The sequence below is a fragment of the Somniosus microcephalus genome, unplaced genomic scaffold (genome assembly GCF_052327205.1).
Source record: "Somniosus microcephalus isolate GS21.2 unplaced genomic scaffold, FLI_Smic_1.0 unresolved_chr1, whole genome shotgun sequence".
NCBI classification, from domain to species: Eukaryota; Metazoa; Chordata; class Chondrichthyes; order Squaliformes; family Somniosidae; genus Somniosus; species Somniosus microcephalus.
Window position 1 is genome coordinate 50476656 of NW_028225179.1, and position 22281 is coordinate 50498936.

General features: G+C 44.9%; 1 non-coding gene across 1 annotated transcript; it reads left to right on the forward strand.

Moving 5' to 3' along the window:
• The first annotated feature begins 7507 nt into the window (after positions 1-7507).
• On the forward strand, positions 7508-7590 carry trnap-ugg (transfer RNA proline (anticodon UGG)). Its single transcript has one exon. It is a non-coding gene; the product is annotated as a tRNA-Pro (tRNA).
• Positions 7591-22281: the final 14691 nt, after the last annotated feature.

Sequence of the window (22281 nt, forward strand, 5' to 3'; positions counted from 1 at the left end):
TGGTCGGCCTGGCACACCTCGTTCTCCAGTGCCAGATCCAGCAATGCTCCTTCCTACTTGGGCCAAGAACATATTGGTCAAGGAAATTCTCCTGAACACTGTTCAGAACTTCCTCCTCCTCCTTTCCCTTTACTCTGGCATTATTCCAATCGATATTTGGGTAATTCAAGTCCCCCAATATCACCACTCTATAGAAACATAAACATATAAACATAGTAGATAGGAGCAGGAGTAAGCTAATCGGCCCCTCGAGCCTGCTCTGCCATTCAATGCGATCATGGCTGATCATCCAAATTCAGTACCCTGTCCCTGCTTTCCCCCAATATCCCTTGACCCCTTTAGCCTTAAGACATTTATCCAACTCTTTCTTGAATATATTTATTGAATTGGCCTCTACTGCCTTCTGTGGTAGAGAATTCCACAGGTTCACAACTCTCTGGGTGAAGAAATTCCTCCTCATCTCTCTCCTATATGGCTTATCACTTATCCTTAGACTGTGACCGCTGGTTCTGGCATATCTCTGCGACTTCCCTGCAGATTTGCTCCTCTGCCTCCCTCTCACTATTTGGGGGCCTGTAGAATACCCCAATACCGTGATCAAACCTATTTTGCTCCTCAACTCTAACCAAATGGATTCCGTCCTTGTCCCCTCAAGAACAGCTTCCATTTCCAAAACTAAAATGGCTTCCTTTATCAGCACTGTCACCCCATCTCCCATTTTTCCTTCGATATTCTTTCTGAACACCTTGTACCCTTGAATATTAAATGCCATGTCCTTACCGTTTTTAAGCCGCATTTCGGTTGTTGCCACATCATATTGCCACACCGCTAATTGTGTTTGTACTCACCAACCTTATTCACCACACTTTGTGCATATATGTACATACATTCTAAACCAATTTTTCATTTATTCGTAGTTTTGCTCAGTCTGCTCCTATCTAATATTGTACTACTTCCTCCTCTAATACTACCTTCTTCTCTAGTACTATCCAACACATTCAATCTTTTATTCACCTTATTCCTCTTTTGTACTGCTACATTCTGGTTCCCATCCCCTTGCCACGCTAGATTAAACACTCCCCAACAGCACTAGCAAACCTCCCCACGAGAATATTGGTTCTGGCTCTCTTGAGGAGTAACCCGTTCAGCTTGTACAGGACCCACCTTCCACAGAAATGGTCCCAATGCCTCAGGAATCTAAAGCCCTCCCTCCTGCACCATCTCTCCAGCCACGCATATAGTACAAGAACTGGTAAAACTTGGTGGCCAATGTCTTCACACAAATGCTTCTTCGCTGTCACAGTAAAATAACGCAACATTTTCAGTACAGTTGACTATTCTAGAGTGTAATATAGGAGGATGCTGAGAGAGACGACAATGTTGAGCTATTAATTCTGCAATACCTTATTTGATAATATGAGTCGTAGATTCAAAACTAGTTTTGTAAAGAGAGTCTAATATTGTTGACTTGAACTAGTCAGCAATGCTCGCACGGCAATTGGATGCCTGTGTCCAGTTGGAAAGCTGTCTGAAAGAACATGCAGTCTGGCAGAGCTGGAATTCCAGCAGATTGACTTTTCTGCTGAGCAGACGATGAACCTCCTTCTTGAAAATGGTTCGTCAGTCCAGCTCAGAGGGGGTTAAGCATCATGAAAGTAGGATGGGACTGGGGTCACTTGTGTGACAGGAATTGTAGGGGGCAGTTTCCCATCCTTGAAAAACATTAATGATTCAGTTGCAGAATCTGTTTGCACCACTTGCCACTCGGCCCAAGGATGAGCCAAGTTGATCACGTCGAGTTAACGCGATTCCGCCAGTCAGTTAATTCAGTGGCATTTCAAGAACAATTAGAAATCAGATAATGATAACCACATCACATAATGGATAAGGTGTTTATGTTTGATGGGTATTATAATGTTATCAGACAATTGTAGTTTCCAGCCAACCGCGGTCGGTTTACACACTGGGTTCCAACCTGGATCGGACCTGTTTTACACCTGACCATTTCTAACAAACACTGACCTCCTGTAACGGAAATATCTAAATTCCTTTTGTTCACAGAAGCTGACTGTACAATTTCAAAGCTGTGGATCCGGGTGTAACGGGCAGGACTTGCGGTGAAGAGGACTTTCGTGCACATTGTTTCTGTTTGGATGTCATATTTTTTTATCACCGTCATTTGACTGCAGCCGAAAGAACTAGGAAGAAAGTTCTCTCTCCGATTCGCGATCTCTGTTTCACCTTCATTCGAGAAGGTGAAGAATTCCAATGGTCCGTGTTAATTTAAACAAGATATGAACAATGAAGAGGCCAAGACCAGTGGTTTGGACGAGATTAGAATTTAAAGGTAATTTTATGTAAGATTCAGTCAAATGCTGGGAAGGTTTATCAGCATCAACATTCAACACACTAAATAATCTCAATGGATTAGCATTCCATCATCTTAACCTCCCATCTCCGCCATTCCATTTCCTGCGTTTTGCATCCAAACAGAAATACTCTGCAAGAAAGCCCCCTTTACAGCTTGTCCTACCCAGATCGACAATGCTGATAATGTAGAAACATAGAAGGTAGGAGCAGAAGTAGGCCATTCGAGCCTGCTCCGCCATTCAACAAGATCATGGCTGATCATCCAAACCCTAGCACCCGGTCCCTACACCGACAGCCATCCCACCCAAGCCCTATCCCCGTAACCCCACGTATTTAATCCCCCCTAACGGCCAATTTTTTTCATGGCCAATTAACCTAACCTGCACATCTTTGGAATGTGGGAGGAAACCGGAGCACCCGGAAAATACCCATGCAAACACGGGGAGAATGTGCAAACTCCACACAGACAGTCACCTTATGTCGGATTTGAACCCGGGTCCCTGACACTGTACAGGCAACAGTGCTAACCACTATGCCATCGTGCTGCCTTGTAGAATCAGCTTCTGTAACCAAAAGGCATTCCATTAATTCAGGAAGGCCTGATCGAAAGGTGAGGTGTGCACCCCTTTTAATCAGACCAGGCAGGCTGGTCACGCCGGGTTGATTCCCGGCCAGTACAGAACCCTGTACGGTTTGAATTCGGCACCCATAGGACCAATTCACAAGCAAGCTTCTCACACCCTTTCAGCGCTAGAGGAAGCAGGACTGACTAATATTCAGGGCAGAGGGTGTTTCAAGTAGATTGACGCTGAATGTAAGTTTATCCCAATTCAGTCGAGCTCATGGGTGCAGAAAGCAAATGTAAAGGTCCTAGCATTGGCCGGAATCGAACACGGATGCAATAACTCCAATGAGACACAGAGCTGAATATACCTGGCAGCCTTTAACTTTTCTCAGTTGGTTGGTTTTCAGTTGCTTAAGTGAAGCTCTGTGATTTCGAAATATATGGGCAAAATGACACGAAATCTCATGTTTTTAATGCAAAGTATTTATGATTTCTGAAATGTCGATCAGCTGTAAGAAGCTGAATTTTGACTAAATGCTAGCGGGGCTGTTCTGGGACTTGAACACGGGGCGTCTGGCAGGTATGAAACACCAAAGCAAGAATGTGAGCAAACCCGTTTCAAAGAGACATCGAATGATCCGCGACTGACAGTAATCCCGATTACAATTAGCAATGACGTCAGATGCTTTTCCATTATGCCAAGAAAATTTCTTGTGCAATCCGGTTATTTTGCTTCCAAAGGCCAGCCCTGCTTTCTAAATGCTTGTCTGTCGAGCGGTCACGCAGTTCTAAATGTATCGACTGGTTTCAAAGCATCAATTCAGATTTCTGCGAATGGGACATGTGCCCCAGGAACAGCGGTGGTAGCAGAGCAAACTTAACGGTGTAAGTAGGTGAATGTGAATGTTAGATTAAGGTAATGCCGCAGGAAAGTGACAAAGAAACGGAAGGAGGAAAGTGAAGGAGGGCTATAGATTGTGGACAGAAGAAAAAGCTGGGAGAAAAGGCGGGTTTGCATTATGGAGCATGAAGCTCAGGCATGTGAGAGCGCACGGTTTGAAGGAGTAAATAAGTTTTCGCCATCAATACAAAAAATGCTGTTTGATGTAGCGAAGATTGATTTCTTGCTGTGTTCTATCAGCAGGTGCCACAGAGAACAGAAGATATAAAGCGAGATATACCGTGATTTAGATTCGAAATAAAGTTGCTGTGGCTGCCACGCAGTGTACTGACCACGAAACGATCCTGGCGTCACACATCAGCTGCGCCAGCTCTGCCCTAACCACAGCCAAGTCACGCACGGCACTGCTTAGAAAAGATCGATTTTTGGTGAAGATCCCAAAATCAGCACCGCCAGAAATTTTGACACCGGTGGAATTCAACCCACGACCCGCAGCGAATGGAGCGGTAATCCATAATGGGAACTAGTGCCGCCGCAGTTACATTTAAAAAGGTTGTATCCCTTTCACAAGAGAAGAAAATCACCCCTGGAGATTAATTCGGACAAAGAAAAAGGCCCCGTCTGGGAGTCGAACCCAGGATCTCTGCAAGTGCTTTAACCAGCTAAGCCACGAAGCCAACTTCACACCTCAACACTGCCGCCTACTCTCACTGATAGCTATCAGCTACCTGTCACTGTCTGTTGGAGGCTGAGGCCATTTTTTATTGATTCGCCTCTCCTGTCCATTCCGCCATATATCCCGATGTTTGTATCTCACTGTGTTTATCTCAGTTTCAATCTGTGGGTTGATTCTGAATGAATAACTGTGTTTGTGTCTTACATGAAATAAATGAGGGGTCAGACAATTCTTGCTCTGGCACTGGGGAACTAATGAGCCAACATTTATAACAAGATTTTGATTATTGTGATGCAACAATTCTGTGCAATAACACCTGTGATCGCAACAGAGGAAGGGGGAAGAGAGGCAAGGGAGACACAGGAAAGATCACCTTGGAAATTACTGGCCCCGAATCTACTTTAAATCCCCCACTGTATTTAAGAATATAGGAACATAAGAAGTAGGAGCAGGAGTAGGCCAAACGACCCATCGGGCCTGCTCCGCCATTCAAAAGGATCATGGCTGATCCGAACCTAGACTCACGGCCATTTCCCTGCCCGCTCCCCATAACCCTTAATTCCCTTATCAGCTAGGAAACTGTCTATTTCATTTTTTAAATTTATTTAATGTCACAGCTTGCACAGCTCTCTGAAATAGCAAATTCCATAGATTTACTACCCTCTGAGTGAAGAAGTTTCTCCTCATCTCAGTTTTGAAAAGGCAGCCCCTTATTCTAAGATTATGCCCCCTAGTTCTAGTCTCACCCATCAGTGTAAACATCCTCCCCGCATCCACCCGATCAAGCCCCCTCACAATTTTATATATATCGATAAGATCGCTTCTCATTCTTCTGAATTCCAATGAGTAAAAGCCCAAGCTACTCAACCTTTCCTCATAAGTCAACACCCTCATCTCCGGAATCAACCGAGTGAACCTTCTCTGAACTGCCTCGAGAGCAAGTATATCTTTTCTTAAATATGGAAACCAAAACTGTACGCAGTTTTCCAGGTGTGGCCTCACCAGTACCCTGTATAACTGAAGCAAGACTTCCCTGCTTTTATACTCCATCCCCCTTGCAATAAAAGCCAAGATTCCATTGGCCTTCCTGATCACCTGCTGTACCTGCATACTAACCTTCTGTGTTTCATGCACCAGGACCCCCAGATCCCTTTGTACTGTAGCACTTTGCAGTTTCTTTCCATTTAGATAATAACTTACTCTTTGATTTTTCTGACAAATTGCATAACCACACACTTTCCAACATTATATTCCAGCTGCCAAATTTCTGCCCACTCAGTTAGCCTGTCGATGTCCTTTTGCAGGTTTTTTATGTCCTCCTCACTCACTGCTTTCCCTCCCATCTTTGTATTGTCGGCAAACTTGGATACGTTGCACTTGGTCCCCTCCTCCAAATCGTTAATATAGATTGTAAAGAGTTGGGGTCCCAGGACGGACCCCTGCGGAACACCACTAGTTACTGATTGCCAACCCGAGAATTAATCATTTATCCCAACACTCTGTTCTCTGTTAGATAGCCAATCTTCCACCCATGCCAGTATATTACCCCCAATCCCGTGATTATTTATCTTGTGCAGTAATCTTTTGTGTGGTACCTTGTCAAATGCCTTTTGGAAGTCCAAATACACCACATCCACTGGTTACCCTTTATCCACCCTGTTTGTTACGTCTTCAAAGAATTCGAGCAATTTGTCAAACATGACTTCTCCTTCAAAAATCCATGCTGACTCTGTCCGATTAATTATGCTTATCCCAATGTCCTGTTACTGCTTCCTTAATAATGGACTCCAACATTTTACCAACCACAGATGTTAGGTTAACTGGTGTATAGTTTCCAGCTTTTTGTCTACCTCTCTTTTTAAATAAGGGTGCTACATTAGCAGTTTTCCAACCTGCTGGGACCTTTCCTGAATCCAGGAAGTTTTGGAAAATTACCACCAATGCATCTGCAAACCCTACCGCTACTTATCTCAAGAGCCTAGGATGTAAGCCATCAGGTCCAGGGGATTTATCCGCCTTAAGTCCCATTATCTTAGTGAGTACCATCTCCTTAGTGATTTTTATCGTGTTTAGCTCCTCCCCCCCTATAGCCCCCCGTTTGCCCAGTGTTGGGATATTTTTAGTGTCCTCTACTGTAAAGACTGATACAAAATATTTGTTCAGCGTATTTGCCATCTCCATGTTCCCTACCACTAGTTTCCCGGTCTCGTCCTCTAAGGGACCAACATTCACTTTAGCCACCCTTTTTTTTTCATATAACTGTAGAAACTCTTGCTATCTGTTTTTATATTATTTGCTAGTTTACATTCATAATCTATCTTCCCTTTCTTAATTAATCTTTTAGTTATTCTGTGCTGGCTTTTAAATGCTTCCCAATCTTCTATCCTCCCACTAGATTTGGCTACTTTATATGCCCTTGTTTTCAGTCGGATACTATCCTTTATTACTTCACTTAGCCACGGATGGCTGTCTTTTCTTTTACGCCCTTTTTTTATTAGTGGAATATATTTTTCTTGAACACATGTGTTATTTAAACACATTTAATGTCATATTCACACATTGATACATTTGAGCAATATGGGACATCTATCGCTGTCTCAGGTCTAAAATAACTGCTTTATATATTTGATCCCACCCGCTATGTTCATTCTCTATCCTGAATATTTATCTCCAAAGTAGAATCAGTTAATAATCTTGAGACAAGGTTCCTGCAGCCGGCGGGCAGGGTGCAGAGGCTGAGGATGATCTGCGTCTTGTGGGAGCAGAACACAATGTTCCTGCTGTTTATTGTCATTATCCTGCGGAATATTCCATACTGTTCTCAACATCTTACAAACCGTTAAATATCGGAAGTTTTGTTTTATTGTAATGATCACTGCGATTCTTCTGGACTTGCTGAATTTGCAGCAAATTAAATATCACGAAACCATCATCACCAAAAATAAACAGGGTCAGCGATTTGAGAATTTAACTTGTTGGAGGCAACATTTTCGCAGCTGCGATGGCCGAGTGGTTAAAGCGTTGGGTCTTGGAATCCAATGGGGTTTCTCCGCGCAGGTTCGAGCCCTGCTCGCAGCGCATTCTCGCAATTAATTACTTCAAATAATTTATTTTCTTCAATCTGCTCCCTCTGGAAGGATTTTGGAATTTGCAATGCAGGCTTTAAGGAAACTAAAGGATTGCCGAGAGACCTGGATCACTTATTTACTTCAAGAAGATCTGCTGACCGAATTCCAAAAGTGTTCTGCAGATTGTCTGGAAGCTGCAGATAAGGAGGCCTCGATAGTCTTTGAGGAGCCTTCCCATACACTCGCTGCTGCCCGGGAGCATCAGTCTGTGTAACCATGGGAGAGAGAGAATGGAAAGTCACTGGAAGGCTTGTTTCTGTCAGCAGCAATGGTAAAAGAGCAGCAATTCTAAAGTGAAAAGCAGAACACATTCCAGGAGACAGGCCAGGAGACAGACACACGGAGTGGAGATCTGGAAGACTGAGTTTCGAGTTGCACCACTGAGTTAAAGGTTATACAAATCTCTCTCTGCAATACTTGTATTATTAGATTAATAAAACGATTTGTTTGAAAACTTTAATGCTTTGGTTGATCTGAGCTCTGATTACCCTAAAGAGTGAAGAGAGTTAAAACCATAACCCTACAGATCCCTCTGTCCAAAGTCACATTTTCCTCCCAAGCATGCTGCACTTAGCTCATGGCAAGGCTCAAATTACTAATATATAGGTGGAATGGAATATCTTGTCGGACTATGGGGGCGAGCAGCGGAGTGGGGCGCGGTCTGTTAACTCATTGGGTGGAACTTGTTCTTCTCTGCTCTGAGTCCGGCTTAAAACCGACCATTAAATCCGATGGCCATTCAGACTAATCCATTGCGCTCTGGACTCGTGGGGTTGAATCCCATCCTCATCATTACTGGCCACACTGGGCTTTTCAGTCTGTGCCTCTGCGCTGTTCATGCGAATACTAAAATAAACACTGACTCATTGCATAAACGTAGAACAGAGATTGCGAATCGCAGGTAAACCATTTCCTCTCTATTCTTTCCTCTGAGATTGAAACCTAATGATAGACTAGCGGGAAAACAAATTATTAGAGAGCAGAAACATAATTTTTACTTTTAGGAACAAATGTAATTTTAAAAGATTTTATCAACATTAATGACCAGATTATCTGTTTTTTGTCTTTCGTTGAGAGATAAATAATGGGCAGTACACTGGGGAGAAATTCTCGTTCTTTTCGAAATAGTGCCATGGCATCTGAGGCCTCGGTGTAACGTCTTTTCAGAAAGACGGTACGGCCGACAGTGCAGGACCCCCTCAGTACTGCACTGGAGTGTCATTCTGGATTATGTGCTCAAGTCTCTGGAGTGGGGCTTGAGTTTGTTACCGCTGAGCCACGGCTGACACTTAAATTCAGTTCATTCGGCTCGAGTGAAATGGCGAAGACAAAAAAATGACAGTGAAACAAATCTTCAACTTGGGGCCCAAGAATAAACCGCATCATTGTATACCTGTTTAAAAGGGATGTGCTGTCAGTCCCGGATCATTCTGTGTCTGTTTAAAAGGGGTGTGCTGTCAGTCCCGGATCATTCTGTTTCTGTTTAAAAGGGATGTGCTGTCAGTCTCGGATCATTCTGTGTCTGTTTAAAAGGAATATGCTGCCAGTCCCGGATCATTCTGTGTCTGTTTAAAAGGGATGTGCTGTCAGTCCCGGATCATTCAGTGTCTGTTTAAAAGGGATGTGCTGTCAGTCGCGGATCATTCTGTGTCTGTTTAAAAGTGATCTGCTGTCAGTCCTGGATCATTCTGTGTCTGTTTAAAAGGGATGTGCGGTCAGTCCCGGATCATTCTGTGTCTGTTTAAACGGGATGTGCTGTCGGTCCCGGATCATTCTGTGTCTGTTTAAAATGGTTGTGCTGTCAGTCCCGGATCATTCTGTTTCTGATTAAATGGGATGTGCTGTCAGTCCCGGATCATTCTGTGTCTGTTTAAAAGGGATTTGCTGTCAGTCTCCGATCATTCTGTGTCTGTTTAAAAGAGATGTGCTGCCAGTCCCGGGTCATTCTGTGTCTGTTTAAAAGGGATGTTCTGCCAGTCTCGGATCGTTCTGTGTCTGTTTAAAAGGGATGGTCTGCCAGTCTTGGATGATTCTGTGTCTGTTTAAAAGGAATGTGCTGTCAGTCCCGGATCATTCTGTGTCTGTTTAAAAGGGATGTTCTGCCAGTCCCGGATCATTCTGTGTCTCTTTAAAAGGAATGTTATGTCAGTCCCGAATCATTCTGTGTCTGTTTAAATGGGATGTGCTGCCAGTCAAATATCATTCTGTGTCTGTTTAAAAGGGATGTGCTGCCAGTCCCAGATCATTCTGTGTCTGTTTAAAAGGGAAGTGCTGTCGGTCCCGGATCATTTTGTGTCTGTTTAAAAGGGATGTGCTGCCAGTCCCGGATCATTCTGTGTCTGTTTAAAAGGGATGTTCTGCCAGTCCCGGATCATTCTGTGCCTGTTTAAAAGGGATGTGCTCTCAGTACCGGATCATTCAGTGTCTGTTTAAAAGGGATGTGCTGCCAGTCCTGGATCATTCAGTGTCTGTTTAAAAGGGATGTGCGATCAGTCCCGGATCATTCTGTATCTGTTTAAAAGGGATGTGCTCTCAGTCCCGGATCATTCTGTACCTGTTTAAAAGGGATGTGCTGTCAGTCCTGGATCATTCTGTGTCTGTTTAAAAGGGATGCGCTGTCAGTCCTGGATCATTCTGTGTCTGTTTAAAAGGGATGTGCTGTCAGTCCCGGATCATTCTGTGTCTGTTTAATAGGGATGTGCTGTCAGTCCCGGATCATTCAGTGTCTGTTTAAAACGGATGTGCTGCCAGTCCCGGATCATTCTGTGTCTGTTTAATAGGGATGTGCTGTCGGTCCCGGATCATTCTGTTTCTGTTTAAAAGGGATGTGCTGTTAGTCCAGGATCTTTCCGTGTCTGTTTAAAAGGGATGTGCTGTCAGACCCGGATCATTCTCTGTTTGTTTAAAAGGGATGTGCTGTAAGTCTCGGATCATTCTGTGTCTGTTTAAAAGGGATGTGCTGCCAGTCCCGGATCATTCTGTGTCTGTTTAAAAGGGATGTGCTGTCATTCCCGGATCATTCTGTGTCTGTTTAAAAGGGATGTGCTGCCAGTCCCGGATCATTCAGTGCCTGTTTAAAAGGGATGTGCTGTCAGTCCCGGATCATTCTGTATCTGTTTAAAAGGGATGTGCTCTCAGTCCCGGATCATTCTGTACCTGTTTAAAAGGGATGTGCTCTCAGTCCCGGATCATTCAGTGTCTGTTTAAAAGGGATGTGCTGTCAGTCCCGGATCATTATGTGTCTGTTTAAAAGGGATGTTCTGCCAGTCCCGGATCAAGCGTGTCTGTTTAAAAGGGATGTGCTTCCAGGCCCGGATGATTCTTTGTCTGTTTAAAAGGGATGTGCTTTCAGTCCGGGATCATTCTGTGTCTGTTTAAAAGGGATGCGCTGTCAGTCCTGGATCATTCTGTGTCTGTTTAAAAGGGATGTGCTGTCAGTCCCGGATCATTCTGTGTCTGTTTAATAGGGATGTGCTGTCAGTCCCTGATCATTCAGTGTCTGTTTAAAAGGGATGTGCTGCCAGTCCCGGATCATTCTGTGTCTGTTTAATCGGGATGTGCTGTCGGTCCCGTATCATTCTGTTTCTGTTTAAAAGGGATGTTCTGCCAGTCCCGGATCATTCTGTGTCTCTTTAAAAGGAATGTTATGTCAATCCCGGATCATTCTGTGTCTGTTTAAAAGGGATGTGCTGCCAGTCAAATATCATTCTGTGTCTGTTTAAAAGGGATGTGCTGTCATTCCCGGATCATTCTGTGTCTGTTTAAAATAGATGTGCTGTCAGTCCCGGATCATTCAGTGTCTGTTTAAAAGGGATGTGCTGTCAGTCGCGGATCATTCTGTGTCTGTTTAAAAGTGATCTGCTGTCAGTCCTGGATCATTCTGTGTCTGTTTAAAAGGGATGTGCGGTCAGTCCCGGATCATTCTGTGTCTGTTTAAACGGGATGTGCTGTCGGTCCCGGATCCTTCTGTGTCTGTTTAAAAGGGATGTGCTGTCAGTTGCGGATCATTCTGTGTCTGTTTAAAAGGGATGTGCTGTCAGGCCAGGATCATTCTGTGTCTGTTTAAAAGGGATGTGCTGTCGGTCCCGGATCATTCTGTGTCTGCTTAAAATGGTTGTGCTGTCAGTCCCGGATCATTCTGTTTCTGATTAAAAGGGATGTGCTGTCAGTCCCGGATCATTCTGTGTCTGTTTAAAAGGGATGTGCTGTCAGTCTCTGATCATTCTGTGTCTGTTTAAAAGAGATGTGCAGCCAGTCCCGGATCGTTCTGTGTCTGTTTAAAAGGGATGGTCTGCCAGTCTTGGATGATTCTGTGTCTTTTTAAAAGGAATGTGCTGTCAGTCCCGGATCATTCAGTGTCTGTTTAAAAGAGATGTGCTGCCAGTCCCGGATCGTTCTGTGTCTGTTTAAAAGAGATGTGCTGCCAGTCCCGGATCATTCTGTGTCTGTTTAAAAGGGATGTTCTGCCAGTCTCGGATCGTTCTGTGTCTGTTTAAAAGGGATGGTCTGCCAGTCTTGGATGATTCTGTGTCTTTTTAAAAGGAATGTGCTGTCAGTCCCGAATCATTCAGTGTCTGTTTAAAAGGGATGTGCTGTCAGTCTCGGATCATTCTGTGTCTGTTTAAAAGGGATGTTCTGCCAGTCCCGGATCATTCTGTGTCTGTTTAAAAGGGATGTTCTGCCAGTCCCGGATCATTCTGTGTCTGTTTAAAAGGGAAGTGCTGTCGGTCCCGGAACATTCTGTGACTGTTTAAAAGGGATGTGCTGTCGATCCCGGATCATTTTGTGTCTGTTTAAAAGGGATGTGCTGTCAGTCCTGGATCATTATGTGTCTGTTTAAAAGGGATTTGCTGTCGATCCCGGATCATTTTGTGTCTGTTTAAAAGGAATGTGCTGTCAGTCCTGGATCATTATGTGTCTGTTTAAAAGGGATGTGCTGCCAGTCCCGGATCATTCTGTGTCTGTTTAAAAGGGATGTTCTGCCAGTCCCGGATCATTCTGTGCCTGTTTAAAAGGGATGTGCTCTCAGTGCCGGATCATTCTGTGTCTGTTTAAAAGGGATGTTCTGCCAGTCTCGGATCAAGCTGTGTCTGTTTAAAAGGGATGTGCTTTCAGTCCGGGACCATTCTGTGTCTGTTTAAAAGGGATGCGCTGTCAGTCCAGGATCATTCTGTGTCTGTTTAAAAGGGATGTGCTGTCAGTCCCGGATCATTCTCTGTCTGTTTAATAGGGATGTGCTGTCAGTCCCGGATCATTCAGTGTCTGTTTAAAACGGATGTGCTGCCAGTCCCGGATCATTCTGTGTCTGTTTAATAGGGATGTGCTGTCGGTCCCGGATCATTCTGTTTCTGTTTAAAAGAGATGTGCTGTCAGTCCAGGCTCATTCTGTGTCTGTTTAAAAGGGATGTGCTGTCATTCCCGGATCATTCTGTGTCTGTTTAATAGGGATGTGCTGTCAGTCCCTGATCATTCAGTGTCTGTTTAAAAGGGATGTGCTGCCAGTCCCAGATCATTCTGTGTCTGTTTAATAGGGATGTGCTGTGGGTCCCGTATCATTCTGTTTCTGTTTAAAAGGGATCTGCTCTCAGTCCAGGATCTTTCCGTCTCTGTTTAAAAGGGATGTGCTGTCAGACCCGGATCATTCTCTGTTTGTTTAAAAGGGATGTGCTGTAAGTCTCGGATCATTCTGTGTCTGTTTAAAAGGGATGTGCTGCCAGTCCCGGATCATTCTGTGTCTGTTTAAAAGGGATGTGCTGTCATTCCCGGATCATTCTGTGTCTGTTTAAAAGGGATGTGCTGCCAGTCCCGGATCATTCAGTGTCTGTTTAAAAGGGATGTGCTATCAGTCCCGGCTCATTCTGTATCTGTTTAAAAGGGATGTGCTGTCGGTCCCGGATCATTCTGTGTCTGTTTAAAAGGGATGTGCTGTCATTCCCGGATCATTCTGTGTCTGTTTAAAAGGGATGTGCTGCCAGTCCCGGATCATTCAGTGTCTGTTTAAAAGGGATGTGCTCTCAGTCCCGGATCATTCTGTACCTGTTTAAAAGGGATGTGCTGTCGATCCCGGATCATTATGTGTCTGTTTAAAAGGGATGTGCTGTCAGTCCCTGATCATTCGATGCCTTTTTAAAAGTAATGCGCTGTCAGTCCCGGATCATTCAGTGTCTGTTTAAAACGGATGTGCTGCCAGTCCCGGATCATTCTGTGTCTGTTTAATAGGGATGTGGTGTCGGTCCCGGATCATTCTGTTTCTGTTTAAAAGGGATGTGCTTTCAGTCCAGGCTCATTCTGTGTCTGTTTAAAAGGGATTTGCTGTCAGTCCCGGATCATTCTGTGTCTGTTTAATAGGGATGTGCTGTCAGTCCCGGATCATTCAGTGTCTGTTTAAAACGGATGTGCTGCCAGTCCCGGATCATTCTGTGTCTGTTTAATAGGGATGTTCTGTCGGTCCCGGATCATTCTGTTTCTGTTTAAAAGGGATGTGCTGTCAGTCCAGGCTCATTCTGTGTCTGTTTAAAAAGGATGTGCTGTCATTCCCGGATCATTCTGTGTCTGTTAAATAGGGATGTGCTGTCAGTCCCTGATCATTCAGTGTCTGTTTAAAAGGGATGTGCTGCCAGTCCCGGATCATTCTGTGTCTGTTTAACAGGGATGTGCTGTCGGTCCCGGATCATTCTGTTTCTGTTTAAAAGGGATGTGCTGTCAGTCCAGGCTCATTCTGTGTCTGTTTCAAAGGGATGTGCTGTCATTCCCGGATCATTCTGTGTCTGTTTAAAAGGGATGTGCTGCCAGTCCCGGATCATTCTGTGTCTGTTTAATAGGGATGTGCTGTCGGTCCCGTATCATTCTGTTTCTGTTTAAAAGGGATGTGCTGTCAGTCCAGGATCTTTCCGTGTCTGTTTAAAAGGGATGCGCTGTCAGACCCGGATCATTCTCTGTTTGTTTAAAAGGGATGTGCTGTAAGTCTCGGATCATTCTGTGTCTGTTTAAAAGGGATGTGCTGCCAGTCCCGGATCATTCTGTGTCTGTTTAAAAGGGATGTGCTGTCATTCCCGGATCATTCTGTGTCTGTTTAAAAGGGATGTGCTGCCAGTCCCGGATCATTCAGTGTCTGTTTAAAACGGATGTGCTGCCAGTCCCGGATCATTCTGTGTCTGTTTAATAGGGATGTGCTGTCGGTCCCGGATCATTCTGTTTCTGTTTAAAAGGGATGTGCTGTCAGTCCAGGCTCATTCTGTGTCTGTTTCAAAGGGATGTGCTGTCATTCCCGGATCATTCTGTGTCTGTTTAAAAGGGATGTGCTGCCAGTCCCGGATCATTCTGTGTCTGTTTAATAGGGATGTGCTGTCGGTCCCGTATCATTCTGTTTCTGTTTAAAAGGGATGTGCTGTCAGTCCAGGATCTTTCCGTGTCTGTTTAAAAGGGATGCGCTGTCAGACCCGGATCATTCTCTGTTTGTTTAAAAGGGATGTGCTGTAAGTCTCGGATCATTCTGTGTCTGTTTAAAAGGGATGTGCTGCCAGTCCCGGATCATTCTGTGTCTGTTTAAAAGGGATGTGCTGTCATTCCCGGATCATTCTGTGTCTGTTTAAAAGGGATGTGCTGCCAGTCCCGGATCATTCAGTGTCTGTTTAAAAGGGGTGTGCTGTCAGCCCCGGATCATTCTGTATCTGTTTAAAAGGGATGTGCTCTCAGTCCCGGATCATTCTGTACCTGTTTAAAAGGGATGTGCTGTCGGTCCCGGATCATTCTGTGTCTGTTTAAAAGGGATGTGCTGTCAGTCCCTGATCATTCGGTGCCTGTTTAAAAGTAATGCGCTGTCAGTCCCGGTTCATTCAGTGTCTGTTTAAAAGGGATGTGCTGTCAGTGCCTGAACATTCTGTGTCTCTTTAAAAGGGATGTGCTGTCAGTCCCGGATCATTCTGTGTCTGTTTAAAAGGGTTGTGCCGTCAGTCCCAGATCATTCTATGTCTGTTTAAAAGGGATGTGCTGTCAGCCCCGTCTCATTCAGTGTCTGTTTAAAAGGGATGTGCTGCCAGTCCCGGATCATTCTGTGTCTGTTTAAAAGGGATGTGCTGTCAGCCCCGGATCATTCAGTGTCTGTTTAAAAGGGATGTGCTGCCAGTCCCGGATCATTCTGTGTCTGTTTAAAAGTGATCTGCTGTCAGTCCAGGATCATTCTGTGTCTGTTTAAAAGGGATGTGCGGTCAGTCCCGGATCATTCTGTGTCTGTTTAAACGGGATGTGCTGTCAGTCCCGGATCATTCTGTGTCTGTTTAAAAGGGATGTGCTGTCGGTCCCGGATCATTCTGTGTCTGTTTAAACGGGATGTGCTGTCAGCCCCGGATCATTCTGTGTCTGCTAAAAGGGATGTGCTGTCAGTCTCCGATCATTCTGTGTCTGTTTAAAAGGGATGGTCTGCCAGTCTTGGATGATTCTGTGTCTGTTTAAAAGGAATGTGCTGTCAGTGCCGGATCATTCAGTGTCTGTTTAAAAGGGATGTGCTGTCAGTCCCTGATCATTCAGTGTCTGTTTAAAAGGGATGTGCTGTCAGTCCCGGATCATTCAGTGTCTGGTTAAAAGGAATGTGCTGCCAGTCCCGGATCATTCTGTGTCTGTTTAAAAGGGATGTTCTGCCAGTCCCTGATCATTCAGTGTCTGTTTAAAAGGAATGTGCTGTCAGTCCCGGATCATTCAGTGTCTGTTTAAAAGGGATGTGCTGTCAGTCTCGGATCATTCTGTGTCTGTTTAAAAGGGATGTTCTGCCAGTCCCGGATCATTCTGTGTCTGTTTAAAAGGGCTGTTCTGCCAGTCCCGGATCATTCTGTGTCTCTTTAAAAGGAATGTTATGTCAATCCCGGATCATTCTGTGTCTGTTTAAAAGGGATGTGCTGTCGGTCCCGGATCATTTTGTGTCTGTTTAAAAGGGATGTTCTGCCAGTCCCGGATCATTCTGTGTCTGTTTAAAAGGGATGTTCTGCCAGTCCCGGATCATTCTGTGCCTGTTTAAAAGGGATGTGCTCTCAGTGCCGGATCATTCTGTGTCTGTTTAAAAGGGATGTTCTGCCAGTCCCGGATCAAGCAGTGTCTTTTTAAAAGGGACGTGCTGCCAGGCCCGGATCATTCTGTGTCTGTTTAAAAGGGATGTGCTTTCAGTCCGGGATCATTCTGTGTCTGTTTAAAAGGGATGTGCTGTCAGTCCTGGATCAAGCTGTGTCTGTTTAAAAGGGATGTGCTGCCAGGCCCGGATCATTCTGTGTCTGTTTAAAAGGGATGTGCTTTCAGTCCGGGATCATTCTCTGTCTGTTTAAAAGGGATGCGCTGTCAGTCCTGGATCATTCTGTGTCTGTTTAAAAGGGATGTGCTGTCAGTCCCGGATCATTCTGTGTCTGTTTAATAAGGATGTGCTGTCAGACCCGGATCATTCAGTGTCTGTTTAAAACGGATGTGCTGCCAGTCTCGGATCATTCTGTGTCTGTTTAATAGGGATGTGCTGTCGTTCCCGGATCATTCTGTTTCTGTTTAAAAGGGATGTGCTGTCAGTCCAGGCTCATTCTGTGTCTGTTTAAAAGGGATGTGCTGTCATTCCCGGATCATTCTGTGTCTGTTTAATAGGGATGTGCTGTCAGTCCCTGATCATTCAGTGTCTGTTTAAAAGGGATGTGCTGCCAGTCCCGGATCATTCTGTGTCTGTTTAATAGGGATGTGCTGTCGGTCCCGTATCATTCTGTTTCTGTTTAAAAGGGATGTGCTGTCAGTCCAGGATCTTTCCGTGTCTGTTTAAAAGGGATGTGCTGTCAGACCCGGATCATTCTCTGTTTGTTTAAAAGGGATGTGCTGTAAGTCTCGGATCATTCTGTGTCTGTTTAAAAGGGATGTGCTGCCAGTACCGGATCATTCTGTGTCTGTTTAAAAGGGATGTGCTGTCATTCCCGGATCATTCTGTGTCTGTTTAAAAGGGATGTGCTGCCAGTCCCGGATCATTCAGTGTCTGTTTAAAAGGGATGTGCTGTCAGTCCCGGATCATTCTGTATCTGTTTAAAAGGGATGTGCTCTCAGTCCCGGATCATTCTGTACCTGTTTAAAAGTGATGTGCTGTCGGCCCCGGATCATTCTGTGCCTGTTTAAAAGGGATGTGCTGTCAGTGCCTAAACATTCTGTGTCTCTTTAAAATGGATGTGCTGTCAGTCCCGGATCATTCTGTGTCTGTTTAAATGTGATGAGCTGTCTGTCCCGGATCATTCTGTGGCTGTTTATATGGATGTTCTGTCGGTCCCGGATCATTTTGTGTCTGTTTAAAAGGGATGTGCTGTCTGTCCCGGATCATTATGTGTCTGTTTAAAAGGGATGTGCTGCCAGTCCCGGATCATTCTGTGTCTGTTTAAAAGGGATGTGCTGCCAGTCCCAAATCATTCTGTGTCTGTTTAAAAGGGAAGTGCTGTCGGTCCCGGATCATTCTGTGACTGTTTGAAAGGGATGTGCTGCCAGTCCCGGATCATTCTGTGTCTATTTAAAAGGGAAGTGCTGTCGGTCCCGGATCATTTTGTGTCTGTTTAAAAGGGATGTGCTGTCAGTCCCGGATCATTTTGTGTCTGTTTAAAAGGGATGTGCTGTCGGTCCCGGATAATTTTGTGTCTGTTTAAAAGGGATGTGCTGCCAGTCCCGGATCATTCAGTGTCTGTTTAAAAGGGGTGTGCTGTCAGCCCCGGATCATTCTGTATCTGTTTAAAAGGGATGTGCTCTCAGTCCCGGATCATTCTGTACCTGTTTAAAAGGGATGTGCTGTCGGTCCCGGATCATTCTGTGTCTGTTTAAAAGGGATGTGCTGTCAGTCCCTGATCATTCGGTGCCTGTTTAAAAGTAATGCGCTGTCAGTCCCGGTTCATTCAGTGTCTGTTTAAAAGGGATGTGCTGTCAGTGCCTGAACATTCTGTGTCTCTTTAAAAGGGATGTGCTGTCAGTCCCGGATCATTCTGTGTCTGTTTAAAAGGGTTGTGCCGTCAGTCCCAGATCATTCTATGTCTGTTTAAAAGGGATGTGCTGTCAGCCCCGTCTCATTCAGTGTCTGTTTAAAAGGGATGTGCTGCCAGTCCCGGATCATTCTGTGTCTGTTTAAAAGGGATGTGCTGTCAGCCCCGGATCATTCAGTGTCTGTTTAAAAGGGATGTGCTGCCAGTCCCGGATCATTCTGTGTCTGTTTAAAAGTGATCTGCTGTCAGTCCAGGATCATTCTGTGTCTGTTTAAAAGGGATGTGCGGTCAGTCCCGGATCATTCTGTGTCTGTTTAAACGGGATGTGCTGTCAGTCCCGGATCATTCTGTGTCTGTTTAAAAGGGATGTGCTGTCGGTCCCGGATCATTCTGTGTCTGTTTAAACGGGATGTGCTGTCAGTCCCGGATCATTCTGTGTCTGTTTAAAAGAGATGTGCTATCAGTCCCGGATCATTCTGTTTCTGATTAAATGGGATGTGCTGTCAGCCCCGGATCATTCTGTGTCTGCTAAAAGGGATGTGCTGTCAGTCTCCGATCATTCTGTGTCTGTTTAAAAGGGATGGTCTGCCAGTCTTGGATCATTCAGTGTCTGTTTAAAAGGGATGTGCTGTCAGTCCCGGATCATTCTGTATCTATTTAAAAGGGATGTGCTCTCAGTCCCGGATCATTCTGTACCTGTTTAAAAGTGATGTGCTGTCGGCCCCGGATCATTCTGTGCCTGTTTAAAAGGGATGTGCTGTCAGTGCCTAAACATTCTGTGTCTCTTTAAAATGGATGTGCTGTCAGTCCCGGATCATTCTGTGTCTGTTTAAAGGGATGTGCTCTCAGTCCCGGATCATTCAGCGTCTGTTTAAATGTGATGAGCTGTCTGTCCCGGATCATTCTGTGGCTGTTTATATGGATGTTCTGTCGGTCCCGGATCATTTTGTGTCTGTTTAAAAGGGATGTGCTGTCTGTCCCGGATCATTATGTGTCTGTTTAAAAGGGATGTGCTGCCAGTCCCGGATCATTCTGTGTCTGTTTAAAAGGGATGTGCTGCCAGTCCCAAATCATTCTGTGTCTGTTTAAAAGGGAAGTGCTGTCGGTCCCGGATCATTCTGTGACTGTTTGAAAGGGATGTGCTGCCAGTCCCGGATCATTCTGTGTCTATTTAAAAGGGAAGTGCTGTCGGTCCCGGATCATTTTGTGTCTGTTTAAAAGGGATGTGCTGTCAGTCCCGGATCATTTTGTGTCTGTTTAAAATGGATGTGCTGTCGGTCCCGGATAATTTTGTGTCTGTTTAAAAGGGATGTGCTGTCAGTCCCGGATCATTATGTGTCTGTTTAAAAGGGATGTGCTGCCAGTCCCGGATCATTCTGTGTCTGTTTAAAAGGGATGTTCTGCCAGTCCCGATCATTCTGTGCCTGTTTAAAAGGGATGTGCTCTCAGTACCGGATAATTCTGTGTCTGTTTAAAAGGGATGTTCTGACAGTCCCGGATCAAGCGTGTCTGTTTAAAAGGGATGTGCTGCCAGGCCCGGATCATTCTGTGTCTGTTTAAAAGGGATGTGCTTTCAGTCCGGGATCATTCTGTGTCTGTTTAAAAGGGATGCGCTGTCAGTCCTGGATCATTCTGTGACTGTTTAATAGGGATGTGCTGTCGGTCCCGGATCATTCTGTTTCTGTTTAAAAGGGATGTGCTGTCAGTCCAGGCTCATTCTGTGTCTGTTTAAAAGGGATGTGCTGTCATTCCCGGATCATTCTGTGTCTGTTTAATAGGGATGTGCTGTCAGTCCCTGATCATTCAGTGTCTGTTTAAAAGGGATGTGCTGCCAGTCCCGGATCATTCTGTGTCTGTTTAATAGGGATGTGCTGTCGGTCCCGTATCATTCTGTTTCTCTTTAAAAGGGATGTGCTGTCATTCCAGGATCTTTCCGTGTCTGTTTCAAAGGGATGTGCTGTCAGACCCGGATCATTCTCTGTTTGTTTAAAAGGGATGTGCTGTAAGTCTCGGATCATTCTGTGTCTGTTTAAAAGGGATGTGCTGTCAGACCCGGATCATTCTCTGTTTGTTTAAAAGGGATGTGCTGTAAGTCTCGGATCATTCTGTGTCTGTTTAAAAGGGATGTGCTGTCATTCCCGGATCATTCTGTGTCTGTTTAAAAGGGATGTGCTGCCAGTCCCGGATCTTTCAGTGTCTGTTTAAAAGGGATGTGCTGTCAGTCCCGGATCATTCTGTATCTGTTTAAAAGGGATGTGCTCTCAGTCACGGATCATTCTGTGTCTGTTTAAAAGGGATGTGCTGCCAGTCCCGGATCATTCTGTACCTGTTTAAAAGGGATGTGCTGTCAGTCCCGGATCATTCTGTGTCTGTTTAAAAGGGATGTGCTGCCAGTTCCGGATCTTTCAGTGTCTGTTTAAAAGGGATGTGCTGTCAGTCCCGGATCATTCTGTATCTGTTTAAAAGGGATGTGCTCTCAGTCCCGGATCATTCTGTGTCTGTTTAAAAGGGATGTGCTCTCAGTCCCAGATCATTCTGTACCTGTTTAAAAGGGATGTGCTGTCAGTCCCTGATCATTCGGTGCCTGTTTAAAAGTAATGTGCTGTCAGTGCCTTAACATTCTGTGTCTCTTTAAAATGGATGTGCTGTCAGTCCCGGATCATTCTGTGTCTGTTTAAAAGGGTTGTGCTGTCAGCCCCCGATCATTCAGTGTCTGTTTAAAAGGGACGTGCTGCCAGTCCCGGATCATTCAGTGTCTGTTTAAAAGGGATGTGCTGTCAGTCGCGGATCATCCTGTGTCTGTTTAAAAGTGATCTGCTGTCAGTCCAGGATCATTCTGTGTCTGTTTAAAAGGGATGTGCCGTCAGTCCCGGATCATTCTGTGTCTGTTTAAACGGGATGTGCTGTCAGTCCCGGATCATTCTGTGTCTGTTTAAAAGGGATGTGCTGTCGGTCCCGGATCATTCTGTGTCTGTTTAAAAGGGATGTGCTGTCAGTCTCCGATCATTCTGTGTATGTTTAAAAGGGATGTGCTGCCAGTCCCGGATCATTCTGTATCTGTTTAAAAGGGATGTTCTGCCAGTCTCGGATCGTTCTGTGTCTGTTTAAAAGGGATGGTCTGCCAGTCTTGGATGATTCTGTGTCTGTTTAAAAGGAATGTTCTGCCAGTCCCGGATCATTCTGTGTCTGTTTAAATGTGATGTTCTGCCAGTCCCGGATCATTCTGTGTCTCTTTAAAAGGAATGTTATGTCAGTCCCGGATCACTCTGTGTCTGTTTAAAAGGGATGTGCTTCCAGTCCCATATCATTCTGTGTCTGTTTAAAAGGGATGTGCTGTCAGTCCAGGATCACTCTGTGTCTGTTTAAAAGGGATGTGCTGTCAGTCCCGGATCATTCTGTGTCTGTTTAAAAGGGATGTTCTGCCAGTCCCGGATCATTCTGTGTCTCTTTAAAAGGAATGTGCTGCCAGTCCCAGATAATTCTGTGTCTGTTTAAAAGGGATGTGCTGTCAGTCCCGGATCATTCTGTGTCTGTTTAAAAGGGATGTGCTGTCGGTCCCGGATCATTCTGTGTCTGTTTAAAAGGGATGTGCTGTCAGTCCCGGATCTTTCCGTGTCTGTTTAAAAGGGATGTGCTTCCAGTCCCGGATCATTCTCTGTCTGTTTAAAAGG